Source organism: Epinephelus fuscoguttatus, linkage group LG14 (genome assembly GCF_011397635.1).
Source record: "Epinephelus fuscoguttatus linkage group LG14, E.fuscoguttatus.final_Chr_v1".
Classification (NCBI taxonomy): Eukaryota; Metazoa; Chordata; class Actinopteri; order Perciformes; family Serranidae; genus Epinephelus; species Epinephelus fuscoguttatus.
Window position 1 is genome coordinate 32,107,421 of NC_064765.1, and position 5,558 is coordinate 32,112,978.

Below are 5,558 nucleotides of genomic sequence, written 5' to 3' on the forward strand. Positions count from 1 at the left end.
GATGTTGGAAAATTCTAACATTAGTTTAGTTTAGTTACTTTATTAATCCCCCTGAGGGGAAATTCAGTGTTTTCACTCTTGTTTGACAATTACACACAGGTCCGAAAGACACACACATGCACAAACAGGACCTATACATGCACAAAGTGGAGAGATGTCAGAGTGAGGGGGCTGCCCTTGGTGCGCTTGCTCAAGGACACCTTGGCAGTGCCCAGGAGGTGAACTGGCACCTCTCCAGCCACCAGTCCACGCTCCATATTTTTGTCCGGACGGGGACACGAACAGGCGACCCTCCGGTTCCCAACCCAAGTCCCTATGGACTGAGCTACCGCTGCCCCACCAAACAGTAATTCCCTGACCGGGAATTGAACCTGGGCCGCGGCGGTGAGAGCGCCGAATCCTAACCACTAGACCACCAGAGAACATTATGCCACATGTTGGTTTTACTGATCATACAGAGGGCAACACTTTCACATAAATACTACATCCGACAATGCTGCATTGTCAAACAGTCCCAGGAATTGTGCTCTACGCCCAACATAAATTGCAAAGTGCAATTCAGTCTCTCGAGGGTGTTGCGATCACAACAACTGATGCAAATTCAGCCAATCGGCATGAATTCTGTGCAACCTTGCAATTTTTTCCAATCGCAGCATCTTTACAGTAAATTTGACCATTTAAAACAGATAATTAACATAATTCCAGAACAACTGTCAGACAATAGAAACCAAAGATTAACTGCAATGAAAAGGGAGGAGTAACATTCCTCACTGGCAATCAATTCAGCAAACATTGTAACCTGACCTCCAGTTCCTGTGAATAAAGACATTAATGAACCCATGTAGAGATATGGTGAAAAGACCACTGCAGCAGAAAGCTGAATGGGTCTATTACCTCTGTGCTGTCAGTCCAGAGAGTCTGAAGAAGAAGCTTTCACTCAATGCTTTCTTTCAAGTATAATGGTATACTATGGATGTGTGTTGATTGGTGTATTAATGATAAGTATCATGATGTACTGTATATATGCCATGCGTGCTATATTTAAGTTAATAGGTCCTTGCATCTCCCTCCATTTCCTAAGGATGTGTGAGGTTTAATAGAGGATAAAGAGAGAAAATGTGCTGGGCGCTGATAGCTGGTGAGGTCAGATCTCTGTCTATGGTGCTGAGCTCATAACAACTCCTTTACTCCTGCTGCAGCTTCCTATTCACTCACAGTGTATTATTATCTGGATGTGAATCAGCTGTATTATCCAATCTCTATAAAGAGTCAGGGCTTTGTGTCCCTTTTAATCTGCTGAATACTGGGTTGGTCGAAATGTCAAGTTTTAATTAAATTTAAAAATTGATACTTTTCATACAGGGTGAGTAATAGGAAGGAGGGAAGCATCTTTTCTTTTTCTTTTGTTTCCACAGAGCTGACAGAAGAAAAGAGGAGAAACATGTTTCATACTCCCTTTGCTTTCAAAAACAAGATTGTTCGTCTTTCTTGTTTGTCGGGACCAGGTTGCATGAGCTAATCATAAATAAAGTTCTAAATTTATGTATAAAGTTCCTCCTTAGTTCTAAGTAGCTACTAGCTTGTTTCAAATTTCACTAAATCAGGTTGCGTTGTTATGTCATAAGACTAGCTAAACACTTAAGTAATGTGTACTTCAGTTACTCGGAAACATCTGTAGAGCAGACCAATCAAGAGCAATCAGTAGACCTATTATACCATCACCATCAATGTATAAAGAGAACTAAAGTACACTGAGTGCAGGGCCCAGTTCAGCCCTATGGAAGTTACTCTGTGATGCATAAACCCCAAAAAGTTCCTGACATTTGCCTGTCTGGGTAATTTAATACCCACCTTCCCCAGTATGAAATTACCTGGATCCTCCACATTTTTTGGGCCCACTGAGCATGTGCAAGAAACTTTTGCCGGCTGAGTGGCTAACTTCCACTTTAGTGCTCCTCTAGCCTTTACAGGAATAAAATCATGCAACTCTTCTACACTTTAATAATGTCATCAGATGGATCAGTTTGCAACAGTGACATGAGTCATTTTGTAGAAAAATGCATACTCTGATTTTCATACACCTCTACCACAATTGAGTCTATGGGGAAAAAAAGATGGGTTTTTTTGGGCCAATGGTGTCATGTTACTGACCTGACAGTTGTAATTCCATGGTTTGGCCACTGTTTCAAATTGGCTTCAAAGCTCACAGCTGTTCTTGGGGGCTTGAGCATTACAAGCTGTAGCATAACTTTCTAAAATAACAGCAAACTGAAAACCATAATTAGTTTATAGCTAACCCTTATTTCAGGCTGATCTCATGAACAGCTTGTACATTTTCCTACAAAAAGTAACACAAAACGCTTTCTCCAGGAGGCAGGGGTTTGGAACTGTGTAAACTTTGGTGACCTTTGAGTCATTTTAAGGTACGTCCTCACCATGTTTCTTTTTCCTAAACCGACCTCCGTAGCTTTACATAAATTATGTAAGGTTACATTAAGGACATAATGTCTTTTTTTGGACACTACTTTGTAGGATATCATACAAATTGTTGCATCTGCATTTTCGTAGGATATCACATGAACCGTTCTATGAGGATACATTGCTTATTCATAATTACATTTACATGGGGAATTTAAAATCAATCAATCAATTCAGTCAGTTTTATTTATAAAGCCCAATATCACAAATCACAACATGAAGGGGAAATATTCAATCATGCTAACTTAAGAAACCCTTTCATTCTAGTTTGTACTTTGAGATATATTTTGTTATTTTTGTGAGTTGTAATTATAACATATTTCCAGTTTATTAACCAGTATTAGAATCACATATCAAATTTGATAACCACATTCCGCATTCCTGCATCTTTTACTCTTCAGTCTAAACAAGTCGTATTAAAAATCTTTCAATCAATCAATCAATCAATCAATTTTGTTTATAAGCCCAATATCACAAATCACAATTTGCCTCACAGGGCTTTACAGCATACAACATCCCTCTGTCCTTAGGACCCTCACAGCGGATAAGGAAAAACTTCCTTTAACAGGCGAAAGAAAAAACCGGTAGAAACCTCAGGAAGAGCAACTGAGAAGGGATCCCTCTTCCAGGTTGACAGACGTGCAATAGATGTCGTACAGAACAGATCAACATAATACATTAACAGTAATCTGTATGACACAATGAGACAGAAGGGGAGACAGAGAAAGAGAGAGATGCAGGACAACATTAATTAAAGTAATAAAATTATAATTATAGTCATGGCTATTGTGGTACAATAAGTTGAAAGTATATGTGTGTGTGTGTATATGATAGTATAGAATTAGAAGTAGAACTATGACTAATGATCACAGCAGCAGCAGGAGGCATCTGGCAGGACCACGGCAGCAGCACAACCACACACGTCACGCTATCCAGGCACCACTGCGATATGAGTTAATCTGAGAGACAGTGGAGCACAAAGGCTCCAGAGAAGAAGCCAAGTTAGTGACATGCAGTAGAGCCGAGTTAGCAAGATGCAATAACAGGACATGAGTGTTAGCAAAGGGGAGAGAGAGAGAGAGAGAGAGAGAGAGAGAAAGAGAGAAGGAGAGAAGGTGCCCGGTGTATTATAGGAGGTCCCCCGGCAGACTAGGCCTAAGTCAGCCTAACTAGGGGCTGGTATAAGGCAAGCCTGAGCCAGCCCTAACTATAAGCTTTCATCAGTTAGTTTATTTACCTATGCAACAGTTAAACCTAACAGTTACCAGACGTTAATATTTAATAATAACTAATCTTTGTGACTTCAGATTTGTCTTGCAATTTCTACCACCATATCTGTTCTTGTTTGTGATCCCATTTTATGCAAATACTGTGTGCATCGTTTAATTTAAAATACTTTTATAGCACAGGAAATAAAGCAAAATCAGATTAAGGTTAAATATTTAAAAAAAATCTGCTGAGTAAAATCATCTCTGTGGAGATTCAACATCACATTGCCATCATCTTCTCCAGTTAAAGCATGCCGTGTCATACAAACAAATGGTTAACTGCTCTCTCAGAAGGTGCCTAACAGCTGAGTTATTGCAGTAATCCTTTAAAGACAAAAACAAAATTGACACCTTATCTTTGACGCTGATTATTTAAAAACAGTAGTCAACATGTTATTTTCTAGATTGGATGAGCAGTAAGGATTTCTAGGTCTGATTTTATGTAAAAAAGTAAATACTTTCTCTTCCAGCAAACATAATTGGTAATTTTAAAGTGCAAAAAAGGTGTTATATTTTAAACACTCACTCTTGGTTCACCTGCTGCTTTACACAGTTGAGAGCCAGAAGCTTACACACTCAAACACACATGCAGTACAGTATATGCAAACTGACAGACACCTACAAAGGTCACCCAGTCAAGCATATAGAACTCATGTCATTGTGTCATTATGACAAAGCACACTCACATCTGTGCAGGTCTTAAGAACATAGTGTGGCATTAGATAGCAGAGGTGATGACACATACACTCTCTCTCTCTCTCTTTCTCTCTGTGTCACACACACGCACACACAGAATAACATTCACTCACACACGTAGCCGACTCGGTGCGGTGTGCAGTACTTAAAGATGAAAAACACAGGATGGGTTCAATAACTCAAGCATACTCACTACAAGATGACAGGTTAGCATGCAAATGTTAATGGTGCCACATTACCCATGATTATGATGCCTGAGTGGTTATATATCAACCAGGAGGCTTCTGGACAGATTAACAAAGGCAGTAACACACACACACACACGAAATGTTCATGCATGATATCACAGATAGAAAAAATTTATGGGAGGTGTTTATGTCATTTTGTAACAGATAATATACTGAATGCTAATGGCATGAGCTTAGCATAAGTGGCAATAGCGTGCATGTATGTGTCTGAGAGAGACGAGCCCCTCATGTGTTCCGGTTCAGCGAAGGACTCATAAAACACACACACACAACACTGCTTTTGGGTCGTGAGTCCACCAAATTCAAATTGCTGCACAACATTTATTCTTTTCATGGTTTGGCTCAATTCTGTTGCAATACAGTGTAATCTGGTGAAATGCAGGTCTTCAGCCATTGTACTGTAGTCAAGGTAACGTGCTGTAGCGGCAGTATAATAGCTTCGCAGTGGGGGATTTCAGAACAGCCACCTGATGAATGTTGGGTTAATGTGATCTCTATTTGTCATTGTCATACCATTACTTATTAGTCTCTTGGAGTTGTCTGTTATAATACTTGCTGTATCCTCTCCTTTTAATTCTAAATTGAGTTCTTCTCATGTTCCCAGGTAGCATATTATTACCAGAGCTGTGGACTATGTTCCGAAAGGAATACAAAGGCCTAAGTAAGTAAGTGTGGACTTGAGTACAGTTTAAAAGAATCCAAAAAACATGGACCTGAATTCTACTTGACTGCTTAGAGACTTACTTGAGACTGGACTGCCTGTAAACATACCTTGCTTAATGACATTTCACACATGCACTGCAACTCTGAACTCATCTAGACATCACCCGCAGGAGCTGGATGTGAGAACACAAATGTTGATCTAGTT

At 39.7% G+C, this 5,558-nt stretch overlaps 1 non-coding gene across 1 annotated transcript; it reads right to left on the bottom strand.

The window, feature by feature from the left end:
* Positions 1–350: 350 nt before the first annotated feature.
* Positions 351–422, bottom strand: trnae-cuc (transfer RNA glutamic acid (anticodon CUC)). Its single transcript has one exon. It is a non-coding gene; the product is annotated as a tRNA-Glu (tRNA).
* Between the last annotated feature and the right edge of the window lie 5,136 nt (positions 423–5,558).